Raw genomic sequence first — 23,556 nt, 5'->3', positions numbered from 1 at the left:
AATTTATAACCAATACATAATACAAGGTAATTCATGAAGTAATAACATAATCAACATCAATATAAGCAATTGATATATTCCCTTCATAGCCTTCAAGGCTTCATTCAAAGACTCAACCCTAATTTCATAGAAATTATACACAACCTAGGATAGAATCATCATACAAACATGAATAGATAACATCACATTCAATTCATAGCCTTCAATCAATATCCAACACAAACTAGGGTTAGAATTAGGAAAAAAAGGAGAAACATGGGTCTCATGGGGAATTCTTTATGAAACCACCAATACAACATAAATTCATCCATAATTTTTCATATAACATCAATCAAAGGCAGTTTATAACAAAAATTTCACTTTAGAAAGAAGACCCGCGTTTTTAGATTGAAACCTAGAAATTGGAGATTTTGAAATTCATCTTGAAGGGGCCTCTTGGGGAAAGAAATCCCAAGAATGATAAGCAACCATACCTTATTGACGAATTAACCACAAAAATCCGAGTTGAAAGCTTGGAGAGTTGGTCTTCTTCTTGAAGCTCTGATCTTCTTCAATGAAGTTCTTGAGAAGATAGAGAGTAGAGAGAAGGAGGAACTTTAGGTTTCATCTTTGGGGTTGTGTTTGGGTGATAAAAGTGAGGTAAATTAACTTAAAAATCATTATACACACGTCCCCTAAAGTACCCTAAATACCCTCACTTAGTTGGACTCTTTAATGAAGTAAAAATCGATTTCTGAATTTGTGCATTTTCATCGCGAAACAAGTCCGCGATGCGAAGCTGTTCCCTGAAGATATTTGGAATTAAATTTCGAGACAGTAGAGTTCGCGACACGACCGCGTCGTGAACTAAATTTTTGATCCTTGGAGGAGCTAGTCCGCGACGCGGACGTATTCCCTCCAAATGCAAATTGCAAGCTGCCTTGGCAGCTTGGTTGGCCAAGGTTGGGGTCCTCCTCGGGGACACCTAGGGTGGCCCCGGGGCATCGTATTCAAACGTTTTGACCCTATAAACATATATTTACCTAATTTAAACCTTTTGCAAGATTATACCATCAAACGACACGCCCAAACCTGCCCAAAACCTAAGGACACACTAGAACACATTCTTCCCTAGTTTCCGGACGTCGTGGTCGTTTCTTGACGTTTAGACTTTTACTCTTCCAAACCAAGCCAATTGCATTACTTTAGGTTTAGAAACATCATTTTAGTTATTTTTAAGTCATTATTCATAAGGTGAGGCTGTAACTTAAGTCATAAAATTTCCGGGGTGTTACAGAATTGATTGTTGAATTGTTAATTATTTTTGTAAGTCTTTCTCATTATGTTTTCATTCCTAATTACTGATTGTTTATGTGAAATCATGAGTCACTAAATACCACGACTGGGGTTGTGGGATCCATGATGAAATTCTAGTTGCGATTCCGTAAAATGAGTAAAAGGCAGTCTGGGATTACAATATGTAGTTTTTAGCTTTCAATAACGTTATAATCTAGTGAGTGCATGGATTAGATGAGTCTATATCTAGTATTTGTTCGAGATAAAAATACCAGTTAGGAAAAAGATGAACAAAATTAACAAGTTGGAGTTAAAGTGTAACATCCCAGAAATCCAATGACCTAAGCTAGAGCCTAACATGACGCCTAGTGTCCTAAATATGGTAAACGTCAAGATAAGAGTCGTAAAACAACTTACCTAACCTAGTACTAAGGTGTTAGTCCCTAAACGTCAAGGCATGGCCCCCCAAGGACCCTCCAAGGACCCTCCAAGGGTCCTTGATGAGGGCCAATGGGCAGCTCAAAAACTGTCCAAAAACAATCCCATCTACGAAGGGAGGACCAGGAGGCGTGGACTGACTCACGACCCATAAATGGGTGTCGTGAGTCCATCCTTAGCCTCCTAAAAAGGTCCCTAAAATTCCATGACTCAGCCCCATTCCACGGACATGCAATATGGTTTGTGGACCAACGCACACTCTGTGGAAGGGTCTCGTGAGTTGAGACTTAGTCTCCTCACAAAGACCTTGATCCTCCCCTCTCTAACCCAAACCACGAGTGACCAGTATGGTTCGTGGTTCAAACCATGCCCCATGGATGGGGACTCGTGAATGGGGCCTGGGCATGCTGCCTAGGTTCGGCCTAGGTATGGGTGGTTCGGTAATTTATTAACTAATTAAGTTAGGGTGGGGGACGGTTATATTTATTTGTTTTAGGTATATTAAAGTATTTTTAAGTATTAAATAAGTCTTTTAACTCTCATAACTCACAAACCCAAAATCAAACCCATTTTCCTCCCAAAATATTATCTCTAAACTCTATTGAAGAATAAAGAAGAAGCTCAAGCTAGGGGTTCAAGATCCATAATTTTCACTCCAATTTCGTGAGGAGATCATCAATCAAGGTATGGGAGACTTGATTCATGGAACTATTTGTTCTCCATATTCAATGAGCATCAACATATATATTAAACAATCAACAAGACATTTGTATAACAAGACAACATCAAGCATGCTCATTACAACTCTCATGAAGACAACATCACACAACATCTATGGGTGCAATTTCAACCATGAAAAACAAAATTTATGAAAACTCAAAATACAACTTAAGCATGAATTTTCACAAAAATATGCACATACAAGGAAATCATGTCATTATCATCAACACACATGATTTTCAATTTATACCAAATTAAGAGAGACTACTAACCTCAACTTTGGCTAGGAGTAGGAGGAAAAAGAGGAGGGTAGCTGGACTTCATGTCGGCTTCGGCCTCCCATGTTGGACCCTCAAGTAGGTGGTTTCTTCGTAGGACCTTTACGGAGGTAACCTCTTTATTCCACAACTTCTTAACTCGACAATCTAAGATTTCGACCGAAACCTCTTCATAAGATAGGTTCTCAGTCACCCCTAAACCTTCTAGAGGGAGAATGGACACCGGGTCTCCTATACACTTCTTTAACATAGAAATATGGAACACCGGGTGAATCGGGGCCAATTCGATGGGCAATTTCAACTCATAAGAGACCTTTCCAACACGCTTCAAGATCTCAGAAGGCCCAACATACCGGGGGCTAAGCTTCCCCTTCTTACCAAACCTCATCACCCCTTTCATGGGTGAGACCTTCAAGTAGACCCAGTTACCTACTTCAAATTCAAGATCCCTCTTTCTATTATCGGCATAAGACTTTTGCCGACTATGAGCCGTTTTCAATCTATCCCTTATAAATCAAACTTTTTTTGTAGCCTCATAGACTACCTCGAAACTAAGAAGAGCAAATTCACCCACTTCAAACCACCCAACCGGAGATTGACACCTTCTACCATAAAGTGCTTCAAAGGGTGCCATAGCAATACTCGAGTGGTAGCTATTGTTGTAGGAAAATTCTATCAAAGGTAGGTGGTCATCCCAATTACCTTTGAAGTCAATGACACACACTCTCAACATGTCCTCTAGGGTTTGGATGGTGCATTCCGCTTGACCATCCATTTGAGGGTGAAATGCGGTACTAAGTTTCACTTGAGTACCAAGCCCACTCTAGAAAGACCACAAAAAATGGGAAGAAAATTGGGCACCTCTATCCGAAATAATCGACAACGGGGCCCCATTCACCGTCACAATCTCCTTAATGTACAACTTAGCATAATCTTCCGCCGAATAAGAAACCTTGACGGGAAGGAAATGGGCTGATTTAGTCAATCTATCCACAATGATCCAAATGGAGTCGTGTTGCCTACGGGTTCGAGGCAAACCTACCACGAAGTCCATATTGAACTCTTCCCACTTCCAAGTGGGGGTATCATTAACTTGATTCAGACCTCCCGGTCCTTGGTGCTCTGCTTTGACTTGTTGGCAATTTGAGCACCTAGCCACAAAATTTGCTATGTCTCTTTTCATTCCGTTCAACCAATAAATTTCACGTAAGTCACGATATATTTTAGTGGCTCCCGGATGGATGGAGTATTGGGACCTATGGGCCTCCTCTAAGATTGTCTCTCTTAGGCCATCCACATCCAGCATACATAACCTCCCTTGGTGCCTAAGCACCCCATCTTCTCCTTGAGAGAAAGTTTTATATTGCTTTTGTTGAGAACAGACTTTTTTAGTTCCATCAAAATAGGGTCAAGATGTTGCTTAGACTTCACGTTAACAACAACCGATGACTCGGAATTATGACGGACCATGATACCTCCTTTTAGGGAATCTTCAAGTCGGACACCCAACCGGGCTAGCCTATGTACATCACGGGCCAACTCCCTTTTATTTTCTTCCACATGTGACACACTACCCATAGATACACGACTCAAAGCATCCACAACCACATTTGCTTTTCCGGGGTGGTAAAGGACACTCATATCATAATCTTTCAAGAGTTCCAACCACCTCCCTTGTCAGAGTTTCAATTATTTTTGGCAAAAAACATATTGAAGACTCTTGTGATCGGTAAACACATCCACATGTATCCCATAGAGATAGTGTCTCCAAATTTTTAAAGCAAAGACTACGGCCACTAGCCCAAGGTCATGAGTTGGATAATTCTTCTCATGCACCTTGAGTTGTCTCGAGACATAAGCTATAACCTTACCATGTTGCATGAGGACACAACCCAAACCCACTCGAGAAGCATCACAATATACTATAAACCCCTCGGTGCCCTCTGGTAAGGTCAAAATCGGAGCGGAGGTGAGCTTATCTTTCAACAATTGGAAGCTCATTCGAACTTGGACATCTTTTGAGTTAAGGCTGTTAATGGAGATGCAATAGATGAAAAACCCTCAACAAACCTCTGGTAGTAACTGGCCAAACCCAAAAAAGCTTCGGATGTCGGAAGGACTCAAAGGTCTAGGCCAACTTTTGACCGCATCGGTTTTCTTTGGATCAACTTCTATACCTTTAGTAGAAATAATGTGACCAAGGAAAGCAACCGATCTTAGCCAAAACTCGCACTTGCTAAACTTAGCATAGAGTTGGTAATCTTTGAGGACTTGCAATACTGTCCTCAAATGATTCATGTGATCATCCTCACTTTTAGAGTATATCAAGATGTCATCAATAAAGACAATAACAAATGAGTCTAGATAATTTCTAAACACACAATTCATAAGGTCCATGAACGCCGCCGGGGTATTGGTAAGACCAAAGGACATCACTAAGAACTTAAAATGACCATATCTTGTTCGGAAGGCTGTTTTTGGAACGTCAACACCTCTCACCCTCAGTTGGTGATAACCCGACCTCAAATCAATATTTTAAAAGTAACTCGCTCCTTGAAGTTGATCAAATAAGTCATCAATCCTAGGGTGTGGATTCTTGTTCTTAATGGTCACCTTATTTAATTGTCGGTAATGAATACACATACGAAGAGATCCATCCTTCTTCTTCTTCACAAATAACACCAGTGCATCCCAAGGAAATATACTAGGTTTGATGAAACCCTTATCCAACAAATCTTTGAGTTTAGCTTTTAATTCCTTCAACTCCGCCGGGGCCATCCGGTAAGGAGGGATTGAAATGGGTTGTGTATCCGACAAGAAATCTATGCCGAAATCTATTTCCCATTCGGGAGGAATCCCGGGTAAGTCATCGAGAAAGACTTCTAGAAAATCCTTCACTACGGGGACTGACTCCAAAGGAGGAATCTCGGACTCAAGATCCTTGACCCTCACAATATGATAGAGACAACCATTAGAAATCAACTTACAAGCTTTTATACAAGAAATGATCCTTCCCCTAGGAACATAATTTCCTCCCTTCCATTCTAAAATGGGTTCATTAGGAAATTGAAACTTCACAATTCGGGTCCTACAATCTATGGACGCAAAACAAGCATGAAGCCAATCCATCCCCAATATAACATCAAAGTCTAACATATCAAGTTCCACCAAATCAACCAAAGTGACTCTATTGAGAAATGATATGGGACAAACCCCTATAAATTCTTTTAGCAACTATGGAATCATCCACCGGGGTAGAAACCGAAAAGGGTTCATCTAAGACATCGGGAATCATATCAAACTTCATAGCCACTAAAGGGGTTACAAAAGACAAAGTGGCATCGGGATCCAACAATGCATAAACATTATTTGAAAATACTTGTAGCATACTGGTCACAACATCCGGAGAGCTCTCTTGATCACCTCGGGATTGGAGAGCATAAAACCAATTCTTCTTAAGAGCATCGGGATTTGGGTCACTTGCTTGTGCTTGAGCATATTCCCTTCCTTGAGCCTTTAGCGTAGGGCAGTCCCTCCTCATGTGGCCGCTCTTAACCACAACTATAGCAATTACCCGTGCCAACTAGGCACTTGCCTTCATGTTTTCGACCACACTTTGTACAAATAGGCTTCTCAACATAAGGACCACCACCTCTTGCTTCTTGAGGCTTGGGGTAGACACTTTACCTTTGTTAACCCTTAGAGTGTTAGGAGGACCTTGGTTGGAAAACCTCTTTTTGAACTTTGGCTTATCTTGGATTTCAAACCTAACCTTAGAAGAACTTCCATCATCAGCCCTTGACCTCTTCAATTCTCTACCAACTTGCTTAAGCTTTATCTCGTCAATTTGTTCGGCATGAACCATAAGACGAGAAATTTCCATGCTTGGGATTAGCATAGCCAACCTACATTCATTCACCACAATATCGGATACCCCATAAAAAATTTGTTTATTGTAGCTCTAGAGTCCAACACCAAAGTAGGAGCATGCTTGGACAATTGAGTGAACTTGAGGTCATACTCCTTCACACTCATATCCCCTTGACGGAGGTTGATGAATTCTTGCATTTTCCTCTCCCTTAGTTCCATGGGGAAAAACCTATCAAGAAATGCCGTCTTGAATGTAGCCCAACTTATCGGACCCTCTCTAATAGGTCTCCCCTCCTTTCATTGTTCATACCACACTTGTGCCACGTCTTTGACTTGATAGGCGGCTAACTCCGCCTTTTGTTGAGAAGACACACCCATAGCCTCTTCCAAAAACTCTTGAGGATCCTCTCCCACTTTGGAACCAAGGAACAAAGAATGGTTCATTCTAGAAAAATACGTCAATCTAGAAGCCGTAGAATTCATATTAGTATTGACCGGAGCTACCACTTTTCTATTGGCTTGAGCCGTCATGACTTGAGCCAACATTTTGATAGTAGACCAAAACTCCGCATGGGTAACATTTTCAATCACGGGATCAATCGGAGCTTGGTTAACTTGAGGGGCTTGATTACCTTGAGGAGGAGCTCCTTGATTCACATTCTCCTCTTCTCCCTACTTGCGTTAGCCCTTCGTGTATTCATTTCCTGAAGACACAAAAGAAGGATTAAGAGAGAGACTTTTATAGAGTTAAACTCTAAGGCATGACTTGAGAGTAATGAAAGATGTGAAATTTCCTAAACATCTTCTAACGTGTCACTCATAAATGTGGCGCGCTTCACACTCATAAACAAGACACTAGTAGACGTGGCTTATGAGACATCATCCTAGAATCATTCTAAACCTTGTGCTCTGATTACCACGTTTGTAACAACCCAAGGGTACCCCCTAGACGTAACATGGTGTACTTGTCATACAAGCCCTTAGCATATCATTACATAAAGTATTAGAACAATAAGAGTAAAAATGGCAAGCGGAAATCTAGACTTTTCTCAATTAGCCATCTATTTCAATCGAAGTATCAAATAGGGTCATGGCCGTAACAACATAGTTTTCCTATGAATGTACAAGAAAGGAAAACTAGAAAATTGTCATTCATTCTCAAACCATGAGGACTCACCAAAAGCAAGGAGGATAGTCGATCCAAGCTTTGACCAAGAAGGAGATCATTTCAAGAACCGAACCCTACACTTATGGAAAATGTAGAAAATATAGGTTAGTACAAAAATTCACCAAGTATAATAGCCATACAGGAAATCATTGAAACATGCTAAAAAGAACATTTTGGTTGAAATAAATGCACTTTACCAAGTTTGAACTCATCATGAATACATTGGACTTCATAAGTCATAAACCATATTGTCATGCATAAATCATCATAACATAATGGCAACATATCATAAGTACCCTCAAAGTCTACTTGTGCAATGCATTAATAAGATCCCATAATCCTACTCATACTAAGTAAAGATTCTTGAGTAGCTATGGTAAATAAATCATATCCTTGTCCATATTAACATATTACGGAATAATCTTTAATCGACATAGACCATGTGAGCTAAACATGGAATCTGGTGTCTACCCCACACCGAAAAGGGGTGTCCTACTTTCCTAAGGTAGAACCATACTCTTAGCTTAGGTGGATTCACTAGATAAAGACCTATGAGGGCACATAGTTATGGGATAGGAATATTGCTTCTAGAAACCCGGACTCAGCTAACGTAGAAGGTTTCCATCTCATGAGATACATATTTAAGGAACCCGGACTCAACTAGTGTAAAAGAAGCCCATTGGGAAGCCGGACTCAACTATCGTATAAGCTTCCATCTCATATTCATATCCACTCGGTGTTAAGCTTTAATTCCCATTGAGTTCATATTAAGTCTTAACTTAAGTTCATAATTATGGATGAATGTCTTGACAATCAATCTATCATAACTCATACTATGGCTCATAGATTCAATGGGTGAGAATATAATTTCAACCCTAGAATCATCATATTTTGAGAACACCTCGTACCATATTCTTACATAAATGTGTATATAAGGATAATCATCCAATCAACACAACAACTAGGACATAATCATATTCACTTTACTCTTAGAGTGTTCATAAAGCATATTCATAAATCTCATAGTCATGCATAATTCTAATACTGTGCCCTTCAAAGACAATAGGTCACATTCAATCAACATATCTAGGATTACTGCATTAGACATGAATGATAACATAATTCACATACTACAATTACTATAAGCATAATCTCATAAAGCTCTTCCTTCTACAATTCACCCACATCACAAAGTCAAAATTGGGGAATATGGGGTTTCATGGGTTCTTGGGGGAATTCCTCATGAATCAACAATAAATCATCAATTCATTCATAATCCATCATAAATCAACCATTAAAAAGGTTTTTGGAAAGAACCCACAAGATTGAAGTCAAACGCTAACTTTGGGGAAATCACTAGTATTGAAATTTAGTTTAGAGGGACTCCATGGATTGTCACGACCCAAGCCTAGGGCCTAGACGTGACATGGCGAATGAGGAGCCCGGAGGAACCCCAAACAAGCCTCTCAAACTTGTCATCACACTTCATCGGTCGCGGAAGTACATTCAACATTAATTAACGGGAAATAGGGACTAAGGGCAAACCATTTCAAAATGACATCATAGAATAAGAGTCAAGCTCATTTACAAAATACTTGTCCAACGCACACCTCTACATACATAGATAGGACGGGGCCATGACATTCTACCGGCTCCCCTCATAGTCAAAATACAATTGCAAGCTAAAGTCTCAAAACATAGGAGTAGGAAACATAACAGTCGGCGCTTCATAAAATAGTTCCGCGAAGCAATACTATACCGCCCAACGGTCCAGAACGTGAAGACGCTGAAGGCAAGCACTAAACGGTGATGAGAGAAAAGATGGGCAAGTCACCGAATCACTCAGCGAACTCGACTAATTTCGTCGAGCTATCCGCCAACACTAATTTCTGATGTCTATAAATACTAAACTTGTTATTAATTTTAGTAGTTCCGAACCATTTTTATATTGTTCACAATAGAATAGTACATTTTAGACATTTTTCTCTCAAGTTTGGAGAGGTTTTGTGGGAGACTTGAAGAGAGAAGGATTTCATCTTCTCCAAGTTGGAAGTGGGTCTTCTCCATTCTTCTTCCTTTGCTTAAATCAAGGTTTAATTTCCTATACCCATTTGATTTTAGTATCATTTTAGGTGTATTTTGTTATTTCTTGACGTGTGGCTAAAAAACCCCAATCTTGGGGTGTGATTTAGCAAATATGTGTTGATATTGTTGTTGGGTCTTGCTTGCTGATAGGTGGTCACACCCCAAGCATCCTAGGTGGTGAGATATAAACCTCTCACATGGTTGATGTTGGTCACACCCCAAGCATCCTAGGTGGTGAGATATAAACCTCTCACATGGTTGTCCGGTTCTTTTCCCCCGGACCGGGCATGGTCATGCAACACTTTATATAGGAAATTCCCATTAGGCTCTAATGCAATCTCACGTATGGAATGAACATATACACAAGCTTAGTTTGTCATCAACACATCTCTGGATTTCCATACATCTCATAACTCAAGCTTTAAAGCATCGATTCATCAATTCTCCATAGTTGGACATTTTGTCAAACACCTTGAAGGCATGTAATGGAATCAAAGAGCATGGAAAATAGGGTAGTAATTATGCAGCCAAACCAGTGAACAACCTACAACAACACCTTTTTAACACCCACAATACCACATGAAAATCTCCACATCCATTCCAAATTTAGGTTCAAGTTCTAGGGTCACAACATGCTCAAAACAATCACTTTTCATGTTTAAAATTCAATGTGCAGGAAATTATTACAAAGAACAAGACTAATTTATGAATCTTAACTTAAACCATGAATTAGTGAGTAGAATAGAGTCTAGGCACTATGGGTGGAAGGACCCATGAGTTCAACACCACATACCTTGAGTTTTTATGAAGGTCTTGAGAGTGTCTTCAATGGAAGCTTGGAACTTGGAGCAAGAGTCTCTTCAATCTTGAGGAAGGTTTTGGATTAGGGTTCTTGAGAGAACTTGAGAGAAAATGTGTCTAAGTATGGGAGAGGTGTTTTGGGAAATGTTTTAGAGATGGGAATTGAACTAATGGTATATAGGAAATAACATATGCCCTTTGGAAAAAATCGTCGAACACTTAGAAAAAAAAAGGAGGCGGGTGAACAGTAAAAATGGTTACTGGAAATTGCATTACCTGCCGGACAGACTTTACGAAAATGGGCATAACTTCTTCGTCCGAACTCCGAATGAGGTGAAACGAAGTGCGTTAGGTAGATAACTCAAAGGGCTTTCCATGGATGTATTATTGTCTACCCAAATAATTTGTTTGCTAGAAGATATGACAATCCAAAGTAGACCCTCGAAAAGGCTTCACTTGGAAATTTCGGATTTTGATACGGTTGCTCTAAAATTTGGGTTAGACCCATTTCCCACTCAATTTGACCCCCTAAACAAGAATATGAAGTCGAATTTCCGAAATCATGCACGGATTTTGAGATATATGGAAATTACAATTATAGGTGTTTCCGAAGCACATTTTCGGGCATTTTTGGGGTCGTTTCAATATCTCCCCCTTGGGAACATTCGTCCACGAATTTGGAAGAGACGTACAAGGCAAGACTTAGTAAGAACATATCAGCCCCAACATGAATGCAAAAATTTTATTTAAACATCACTTCAAGATTTCAAAACTTAGTGTAAAGCATCCATAACTCATCAATTTAAACATATATGCACATTAATGATTCAGGGGCTGAAATGTAAGACTCAATGGAGTACAAAGGACTTGATTTAATACCTTAGGCTTGAGTGGAGTTGAATAGATAAGGATAACGTCTTTGCATGTCCGCTTCGGCCTCCCAAGTAGCACTCTCCACTTGTTGATTTCTCCAAAGCACCTTAACGGACGCCACTTCTTTGTTCCTCAACCTTTTAACTTGTCTATCTAAGATCTGAACCGGGACTTCTTCATACGTCAAATTATCTTCTACAACACCCACAACCTCAAGAGGTACAATAGCGTTAGGATCACCAACACATTTCCTCAACATCGATACATGGAATACCGGATGAACTAATTCCATCTCCTTGGGCAACCCCAACTCATAGGCTACTTTACCAACCCTTCTTACTATCTCATAAGGACCGACATATCTAGGACTTAATTTCCCCTTCTTACCAAAACGAACCACACCTTTCATTGGAGAAACTTTCAAATAAACCCAATCACCCACTTTGAATTCAAGATCCCGTCTCCTCACATCGGCATAAGACTTTTGACGACTTTGGGCTGTTTTCAACCTCTCCCTAATCATCCTTACCTTCTCAAGAGCATCCATGACCAGATCCGGACCCAACAAGGCCACCTCTCCAACTTCAAACCACCCAACCGGTGACCTACACCGTCTACCATAAAGTGCCTCAAAAGGAGCCATACCGATACTAGAATGATAACTATTGTTGTATGCAAATTCAATCAAAGGAAGATGATCATCCCAACTACCTTTCAACTCCAATACACAAGCTCTAAGCATATCCTCCAAGGTTTGAATTGTTCTTTCGGCTTGGCCATCCGTTTGAGGGTGGAAGGCCGTGCTAAGCTTTACCTTTGTACCAAGACCCCTTTGGAATGACTTCCAAAAGTGAGAAGTGAATTGGGCACCACGATCCGAGATGATAGACAAAGGAATCCCATGCAACCTTACCAATTCATGAATGTACAACTTGGCATACTCTTCAGCCCCGTAAGTAGTTTTAACCGGTAGGAAATGAGCCGACTTTGTAATCCGATCAACCACCACCCAATCCGAATCAAAGCCTCTTCTAACCTTGAGTAAGCCCACTACAAAATCCATGTTGATTTCTTCCCACTTCCAAGTAGGTATCTCAATGTCTTGAGTTAGGCCACCCGGCCTTTGATGTTCGGCCTTGACTTGTTGACAACTATGGCAACCCGAAACAAATTTTGCAATGTCCTTCTTCATACCGCCCCACCAATACACATCCCTCAAGTCTCTATACATCTTTGTTGACCCCGGATGAATAGAATAAAAAGAATTATGAGCCTCATCAAGGATTCTTTCCCTCACACCATCCACACAAGGAACACATAATCTACCTTGGTACCTAAGGGCACCATCTCCCCCTTGGGAGAAAACCTCCACCTTACCACTACTCACCGAAGCCTTTAATTCTACCAAAGAAGGATCAAGATCTTGCTTGACTATCACCTCATCAACCAAGGAAGACCTTGAACCATCAACAACAACTACTCCTCCACTATCCACCCCTTCTAACCTAACTCCCAATTTGGCCAACCGATGGACCTCCTTAGCCAACTCTTTACTACCTTCCTCCACATGAGCCAAGCTACCCATGGACACTCTACTCAATGCATCCGCCACCACATTAGCTTTCCCCGGATGATAGTGAACACTCATATCATAATCCTTAAGGAATTCTAACCACCTCCTTTGTCTCAAGTTAAGATCTTTTTGCGTGAACACATATTGGAGATTCTTATGGTCGGTGAAGATATCAACATGCACCCCATACAAATAATGACGCCAAATCTTTAAAGCAAAAACCACGGCGGCCAATTCAAGATCATGGGTTGGGTAATTTTTTTCATGAACCTTAAGTTGCCTAGAAGCATAGGCTATAACCTTACCACTTTGCATCAACACACAACCCAAACCAATACGGGAAGCATCACAATAAACAACAAAACCTTCTAACCCATCCGGAAGTGACAAAATAGGAGCGGACACAAGCCTTTCTTTCAAAGTTTGGAAGCTTTCCTCACACTCATCCGACCACACAAATTTAGCCTTCTTTTGAGTCAACTTAGTCATAGGAGAAGCAAGAGAAGAAAACCCTTCCACAAATCTCCTATAATAACCCGCTAAACCCAAGAAACTCCTTATATCCGACGGGGTCAAAGGTCTAGGCCAATTCCTAATAACATCGGTCTTCTTAGGATCCACCTTAATACCATCCCCCGACACCACATGGCCTAGGAAAGCAACTTCCTTCAGCCAAAACTCACACTTTTCATATTTAGCGTACAACTTCTCTTCCCTCAATCTTTGGAGTACAACCCTCAAGTGACCCTTGTGCTCTTCCTCACCCCGAGAATAGATCAAGATGTCATCTATAAACACCACCACAAAAGAATCAAGGTAGGGTTTGAAAACCCTATTCATCAAATCCATAAAGAGAGCCGGAGCATTAGTCAACCCGAAAGACATCACCACAAACTCATAGTGCCCATACCTAGTACGAAAGGCCGTTTTGGGAATATCACACTCCCTCACCTTCACTTGATGATACCCCGACCGAAGATCAATCTTAGAGAAGTGACTAGCCCCATGCAATTGGTCAAATAAATCGTCAATCCTTGGAAGAGGATACCTATTCTTGACGGTGACCCTATTAAGTTGTCGATAATCAATACACATTCTAAGAGACCCATCTTTCTTCTTCACAAACAAAACCGGAGCACCCCAGGGAGAATGACTAGGTCTAATAAACCCCTTCTCTAACAAATCTTTTAATTGCTCTTTCAACTCTTTCAACTCCGCCGGGGCCATACGGTAAGGGGGGATAGAAATAGGTTGAGTATCGGGAAGGAGGTCTATACCAAGATCTATCTCCCTTTCGGGAGGGACACCGGGAAGGTCTTCTGGGAAGACATCTAGAAACTCATTAACAACCGGAATAGACTCAATAGGAGGGACTTTAGACTCCACATCATTGACTCTCACAATATGGTACAAGCACCCTTTGGAAATCAACCTATGGGCTTTAATGCAAGAAATGAATTTCCCCTTCACCACAACATCCCGGCTCTCCCACTCAAGGACGGGTTCATTAGGAAATCGGAACTTGACTTTACGAGTCCTACAATCAATAGAAGCATAATATGCATGCAACCAATCCATCCCAAGAATAACATCAAAATCCACCATGTTCAACTCAACAAGATCGCAAGGCAACAACTTATTCAATATGCAAACCGGACAATTTCTATACACTTTTCTAGCAACAATAGAGACACCAATGGGAGTAGATACTTCATATGACTCATGCAACAATTCCGACTCAACATGAAATTTTCTAGCAACTAAGGGGGTAACAAAGGAAAGGGTGGCACCCGGATCAATCAAAGTATAAACATCAAGATCAAAGATTTGCAACATACCGGTCACCACATCCGGAGTCTCATTAACCCCTTGTCTACTATGCAAAGCATAAAATCGATTGTTCCTTGGGGCACCACTTTGAGAAGCACCTCTACCCAAAGGAGTAGTGTTAGCACTTCGGACCTTGTTGCGGATCTTGGGACACTCAAACCTCTTATGACCCACTTCTCCACATTCAAAGCAAGCACCCGAACCCTTCATGCAAGGACCACCATGCTTCCTCCCACACTTAGGGCATACATCCATAGAACCCACTTCACCTCCCCCTTGAGGTCTAGGAACATTGATAGCAAATCCCCGGTTGACATGAGGGTTTCCTCGGCCTTGATGAAATCTAGCACCCTTAGGGAACCTATTCTCCAATCGGGCCCTCTTGGCCTCGTGCCCCCTTTTCTTCCTCAATTTCTCCTCCTCCATTTGCTCGGCATAAGTCATCAACCGAGACAAATCCATATCTCCAATGAGCATAGCGGACCGACACTCTTCACTAACCAAGTCGGATACACCCATCACAAATTTGTTCATCCTTGACCTAGAGTCGGCCACCAAGTGAGGTGCATACTTGGAGAGTTGGACAAATTTGAGGGCATACTCCCTCACACTCATAGCTCCTTGCTTCAAGTTCATGAACTCCACCAACTTTGCCTCCCTAAGCTCAAGAGGGAAGAACCTATTAAGGAAAGCAAGTTTAAACTCCTCCCACAACACCACATAGCCATTACCTTTCTCACCCTTCCATTGATCAAACCAAATTTGAGCAACTCCCTTGAGTTGGTAAGCCGTCAATTCCGCCTTCTCACAAGCACCAACATCCATAATGGTCAAGATTTTGCATACCTCATCGATGAACTCTTGCGGGTCCTCATCCACCTTTGAACCATGGAAGACCGGAGGGTTCATCCTCATGAAATCTCTCACCCTTTCCCCCGGGGTGGTAGTTCGAGGAGCTTGGGCTCCTTGTTGCACTTGGTTAGATACCACTTGTGCAAGCATGGTGAGTGCATCACGGAGCTCACCATTGGTGGGTGGCTCTTCCGGTGATCGGGCCCGTCTTCCCCTCATGTTTGGCATGATGATCTAGCTATCCAAAGAACAAGCGTTAGGGAGGAATCACCTTATCGCACTCTAAGCACGACATAGAACATGAAGAAGGGAAACCTTTCCTAAAACGTTTTGTAGCCTCCCATTCATAGTCGTGGCACTCTTCACAACCATGATTAGGACTTTACTCAACGCGGTGTGTTGGACACCGAGGATTTAACAACCTAGTGCTCTGATACCAAGCTTGTCACGACCCAAGCCTAGGGCCTAGACGTGACATGGCGAATGAGGAACCCGAAGGAACCCCAAACAAGCCTCTCAAACTTGTCATCACACTTCATCGGTCGCGGAAGTACATTCAACATTAATTAACGGGAAATAGGGACTAAGGGCAAACCATTTCAAAACGACATCATAGAATCAGAGTCAAGCTCATTTACTAAATACTTGTCCAACGCACACCTCTACATACATAGATAGGACGGGGGCCATGACATATTACCGGCTCCCCTCATAGTCAAAATACAATTACAAGCTAAAGTCTCAAAACATAGGAGTAGGAAACATAACATAGCCCTCGAATCATTGAGGACTCACCAACAAACTCGGATAAGCGTCGTACTAGCCACGTGAATGGAGAGAAGGATCAAGAGTAGCTCCGGTCCCTACATGGTGACATCATGTAGGCAAAATATGCGTTAGTACTTGGAATGTACTAAGTATGCGGGGTGCAACACAACAATAAACAAGGACACAATCGAAATACAAGAAATAGTTTCATAGGCATTATGAATAACAATATGAGGATGCATGATCAAAGTGAAGTCAAAACATGTTTAAGTAACTCTATACTAATAGTAGATATCATATGTGTATGCATGATCCAACCAATCTATAACCCCAACTTAGGATGGGGGATGCCGTTCACACCCGGACACCCTGGTGGCAAGGTATAAACCCCTCACATGGTTGATGTTGGTCACACCCCAAGCATCCTAGGTGGTGAGATATAAACCTCTCACATGGTTGATGTTGGTCACACCCCAAGCATCCTAGGTGGTGAGATATAAACCTCTCACATGGTTGATGTTGGTCACACCCCAAGCATCCTAGGTGGTGAGATATAAACCTCTCACATGGTTGATGTTGGTCACACCCCAAGCATCCTAGGTGGTGAGATATAAACCTCTCACATGGTTGATGTTGGTCACACCCCAAGCATCCTAGGTGGTGAGATATAAACCTCTCACATGGTTGATGTTGGTCACACCCCAAGCATCCTAGGTGGTGAGATATAAACCTCTCACATGGTTGATGTTGGTCACACCCCAAGCATCCTAGGTGGTGAGATATAAACCTCTCACATGGTTGATGTTGGTCACACCCCAAGCATCCTAGGTGGTGAGATATAAACCTCTCACATGGTTGATGTTGGTCACACCCCAAGCATCCTAGGTGGTGAGATATAAACCTCTCACATGGTTGATGTTGGTCACACCCCAAGCATCCTAGGTGGTGAGATATAAACCTCTCACATGGTTGATGTTGGTCACACCCCAAGCATCCTAGGTGGTGAGATATAAACCTCTCACATGGTTGATGTTGGTCACACCCCAAGCATCCTAGGTGGTGAGATATAAACCTCTCACATGGTTGATGTTGGTCACACCCCAAGCATCCTAGGTGGTGAGATATAAACCTCTCACATGGTTGATGTTGGTCACACCCCAAGCATCCTAGGTGGTGAGATATAAACCTCTCACATGGTTGATGTTGGTCACACCCCAAGCATCCTAGGTGGTGAGATATAAACCTCTCACATGGTTGATGTTGGTCACACCCCAAGCATCCTAGGTGGTGAGATATAAACCTCTCACATGGTTGATGTTGGTCACACCCCAAGCATCCTAGGTGGTGAGATATAAACCTCTCACATGGTTGATGTTGGTCACACCCCAAGCATCCTAGGTGGTGAGATATAAACCTCTCACATGGTTGCCCGGTTCTTTTCCCCCGGACCGGGCATGGTCATGCAACACTTTATATGTTGAACCCCTAAACAAGAATATGAAGTCGTATTTTCGAAAAACGAAACGGATTTTTTTATATATAGCTAAACAAGTTTCCGGTAACTTCCGAAGCACATTTTTAAGAACTTTTTGGGTCATTTCATGGATGAAGGCTATCCATGGAAGAAGGACTATCATACCTTAATGTATTCCAATAGACTTGGTGGGAAGAGCTTGATTCTTGAACCATAGCTCCACCTTCTTCCTCCTTCTTCTTCCTTGAAGTTTTAGAGAGAGAATTTTCTTTGGAGGGAATGAAGTCTTGGGTTTTCTTTAGATTTTAGGAAGAATAACTTAATTGGGGGAAATTTATGTCTAAAAAGCTTATATACTTTGCTAGGGAAAGATTGAAACAAAGTAGTATCAATTTAGGGAAAATAACTAAAGACCCCAAAGACTTTCACTTAAAAACTACCTACTTGCACTACTTAGCTCACCAAGGGCACTTGGAAACTCGCCATGGGGACCCTTGGTCTGCCAAATTTTCCAGCAGCTCACCCCAAGAAGCCATCCATCTTGGCGATGGGGGAGCCCCTTTGGCCATGTGCCGATCCAACCGGCGAGCCCCGACTTGGCTCGCACAATTTTTCCAGTAGCTAGGCCAAGGGGGCCTGCCCACTAGGCGATGGAGGCTCACTTGGCTAATCGCCAAGTAACTTGGGCGATGGTGCTTCCCCTCGCTGAGTGGTCCAAGGAGAAAAAATGTTTTCCTTCACCCTTACAAGGTAGTTTAGGTCCTTTCCCTCTTTCATTGTTAGCTACTCCCCTCACACTTGGCCTTAGTCTAGCCTACTAGGATCCGGGGTGTTAAAATTTATGACTATTATATTGATCGTTGTGTAATGGCATGTTATTCAAGTAACAATGATATTGATATTAATACTTGGCATGCAAGATTAGGTCACATGGGGCAAGATCGAATGAATAGGTTGGCAAAAGAAGGACATTTAGGTTCTTTCACAAAAATTTATATGTCAACTTGTGAAAATTGTCTTACTGGAAAGATTACAGGTAAACCATTTGGGAAGGCTAAAATATTCGAGTTCCCACTTCAGTTAATTCATTCTTATATTTGTGGTCCAATGAATGTGAAGGTGTCACGACCAGAGAGCACCCCCTAGTCGTAACACGGCATACTCGACCCTGAAGGGGTCTAATACACGCCTCTTAGCTTATTGATGGCATAGACAATAGAAAATAGTACAGAATTAAAAACTATTAAAAAATCTTTCATAAAGCAGCAGAAATAATAAGTCTCACATGGCCATCTTAAGACAAACTTTAACAAGATACGGTCACGGCCCTTTACAATCGAAAATACTAGAATGTCTATTACAAAGTCTTAAACATAAAGGAACTAGAACAAAAAGAGTCTTTGTCCTCGATCTATGAGGACATACCAAGTCTTGGAGGAAAACTCAATCCAAGCACTTCAACTTCTAGCTAGAAACGATCACTTGCCGGAACCTACACTTGAAGTAAAACTAAGAGAATATGGGTTAGCACACAAAAATGTACCAAGTATGATGACCATGCAAAAACATGCTTTAAAAGGGACATTTTGTTGAAAGTCATGCTAGTATGCCATTTTTTATAAAACCTCATGAGTACAATTATAAGAGGCATAATACAATTCACAACCAACATACAAGACAATATCCACATTATAGACATGTTCAACATATAAACCCATTACCTTTACCTTTTCACCTTCACCCTAAGCAACCCTCAAGTAACACTTTGTGCAATGTATGGATAGTGTCCCATACCACTATCCACACCTAAGCATCACCCTAAGGTCACCAAAAGTGAACTCACCATTAATCATGCTTCATATTAAAAGTAATCATGCTCCTCTAATACCAACATACAACACATAAGAACATGAGTCAAGCAAGTCATTTCATCATCTTAGGACCTATATCTAAAGTTATCCTAAGATACACCTAAGTAAGACATGCAATGGCAACCCATACTACCTCTTCATACACACCTAGGTGTTCCTCAAGGCTACAATAAATAAGAACCTTTACTATTCAACACAACATGCTAAACAACTCATTTCATCAATATAAGCTACTCATTCATCATTTTATTTAGAAAATAAGTCAACAATCTTCATTAGATTTTTTTAGGACACCTTCATGCATTTAGAGGACTTTCACACATTTAGTCATTAGGACTTAGAGAACTCACTATAGCACCTTCAAAGCCTACTCGTGCAATGTATATATAGCATCCCATACTACTACCTACACTTTGTAGAACCTATCAAATAACAAGAGTGCACATCTCACATGATGGGAATAAGAGTTTAACCGATATAGACCATGCAAGCTAGACATGGAATCCAGTGTCATATAGCCCCACACCATAAAGAGATGTTCCACTTGCCTAAGGTAGAACGATAACATTAGCTCGGATGAATCCTTAGCTTGGACGAAATCCACTGGCTAATATCCTATGTGGGCACATAGTTATGGGATAGGAAGATGTTCATTGGAACTCTAGCCTAACATTGGGAGAGTTTCCATCTAACCATATCCACTCGGTGCTTTGCCTACATTCCCATAGATTATTTCATTCACATTACATTAGTGTATTAGGGAGGAATGCCATAGGCCTATCGACACACGATACATCATTACCAAGGAAGCAATGTTATAAGCCTATCGATCCTTGGTACATACAAGGATAGCTCTAGGGTCCATATGAAAGGAATGCTATAAGTCTATCGATTCATGATCCCTCATTACATTCTTATACTCATGAAAGGAATGCCACTAACCTATAGATTCATGGTACATTGACTCATTAAGAAAGGAATGCCACTAGCCTATCACTTCTAGAGTCTTCATTACATTAGATCATTTATGAAAAGAATGCATAAAGCCTATCAATTCATAGCCATCAAGTCAAGACACATTCATCACTCATATATGAAAGGAATGCCATAGCCTATCGATGCATATTCATCAAGTCAAGACACATTCATTATTCTAGAAAAGGATGCATAAGCCTACCAATTCTAGATTCAACAACTACAATATAGAAACCCTTCACATTCATCATTATCACTCACGAGTGTCAAATTGAGAAATGGCCTTTCAATACTAACACAAATACATTGAATACATGTTCATCATTCTATCATTGAATCACATGTAAGTCCCTCACATTATACAATCATATACACAACATCATGACAATACTTCAATTCCACATATAATTCCTTCAAAGCCATGATCACAATGTACATGTAAGTAAACACCTCCACCTTTCAAGTGGATCAACAATTCAAGAATAATTCTACTGCATGAGAATTAGGTCACAACTTACCCTTCTCCAAAGCCATAATCACGATTACTCAATTCTCTAACAATTAACCATATAGAGGCATAGATAATAATAGAAATCAATAATACAACTCACTCTAAGCATAATTCCATCAACATTCATTCATAATCATAAAACCACTTCATAAACCAAATTTAGAAATTTAGAGAAATCATGGGTTCATAGAATTTTTCAACTTAAAATCATCAATTAAACATCAATCTAATCATAGTTTATCAATTGAAAACGTTTGATGCAAGAACCCATGAGATTGAGTGAAATCTATGTTTTTGGTGAAACTTGAAAACCTTGAAAACATCTTTGAAATTGACTCTAGGGTGAAAACTAACCCTAGATGAAGGATCAACATAACTTATACTTGAATAATACCTTGAAATTGAAGAAGTAACACCTTGAAATCCCCAACCCTAGCTTGAACTTGACCTTGACTTTCAATGGAGTTCTACAGAGAACTTTTTAGGAGAGAAGGGTTTTGATTTGGGGAAATATGAAGAATGAATTCTAAATTAGGATATTAATGTTTTAATACGCTTAAAATACCTAAAAACACTTAAAATAACCGTCCATGCAATTTAAAAGACTTGGGGTGAATTTACCAATTCACCCCTCACTTAGGCGAAACCACAAACCAAATTGCAGGTCCAATCCACCATCCACGGACTGTGGATAGATTGACGGCACCGTACTGTCCCTTCATGGTTTGGATCAGAGACCCTCATTTGGGGGTCTTGACCTACGGAGGCCATCCACGTGGCGTGGATGGACCTATGGGGTGTGAACCCCATCTGTAGGTCACCCCCTTTGAGGCAACCTCATGGTTTCATTGGGGTCTTGGGGTCTATATTTAGGATCCTCCTCAAGGACCCTTAGGGTGGTCCTTGGGGAGTCGTACCTTGATGTCTAAACCCCTAAACACCTCAACCATGACTCGGGATAACATAAAACACCTTCAAAGCTCAAGATGAACACAAATGAACACACGTCAAGCTGTAGTTTCACTAGTTCATTTTTAGGGTCGCTACAGAAGGAAAGGTCTGGTGCTACATACTTCATTACATTTATTGATGATTTCACGCGTTTTGGTTATGTCTATTTGATTTCTAGTAAATCTGAAGCACTTCAGTTCTTTAATAGATATACGAATAAAGTTGAAAATCAATTAGATAAAAACATAAAGGATTTAAGAACTGACCGAGGACGTGACTATTTTTCAAAATAATTTGAAGAAATATGTTCTCAAAAGGGTATTATCAGACAATTAACTACTCTTTATACACCTCAACAAAATAGTGTAGCTGAAAGAAGGAATGGAACAATATTGGACATGGCAAGATCAATGATGGCGTAGGCAAATTTGTCTATCTCTTTCTTGGGAGATGCATTATTGAGTGCGGCTTACATCTTGAACGAAGTGCCTTCGAAATCAGTTTCTTCCTCTCCTAATGAACTTTGAACTAGTCACAAAACAAACCTGAATGATCTACGACTGTGGGGTTGTGTAGCATATATTAAAGATTGCTTTGGTGAGTTTGGTAAACTAAGTCCAAAAGGAAGAAATGTATATTTACAAGGTACTATGAACGCTCCAAAGGGTATGTGTTCATCAATGAACCGGAGGATGGAAGTGTTAGTGAAATTGTATCACAAGATGTCAGATTTTTAGAAAATGATTTTCCCAAAAAGGGTGAAATAGATAAAGTTGAGCCTCTCTACGAAATGTTGAATTCAGAAGATCATGTATTGTTGTTAGACATACTTGATAATTCAATGGATTAAGAAATGATTCCTGGTCCAAGTGGGAGTTATAAATCTCAAAATTCTATAGAGGAATCTGAACTTCAAATACATAATAGGACAAGAAAAGGTGTACCTAAATGATCTTATGATACTGAGGATTATATTTTCTTGGTATCTCCTATAGAATTGGATGAACCTAATACTCTAACTGAGGCCTTATCGAGCCCTGAAAGGGATAAATGGTTAAGAAGAATTAGAGTCCATGAAAACCAACAAAGTTTGGGATCTAGTTGACCTTCCTAAGGAACGTAAAGCTATCGGGAATAAATGGATTCTTAAAGTTAAACGTAAATCGTATGGGTCAATAGAAAGTCACAAAGCACGATTGGTGGCAAAATTTTTTACTCAAGAAGTTGGAATAGATTATGAGGA

Source organism: Solanum tuberosum, unplaced genomic scaffold (assembly GCF_000226075.1).
Source record: "Solanum tuberosum cultivar DM 1-3 516 R44 unplaced genomic scaffold, SolTub_3.0 scf00064, whole genome shotgun sequence".
Taxonomy (NCBI): Eukaryota; Viridiplantae; Streptophyta; class Magnoliopsida; order Solanales; family Solanaceae; genus Solanum; species Solanum tuberosum.
This window is presented reverse-complemented; position numbering follows the sequence as displayed.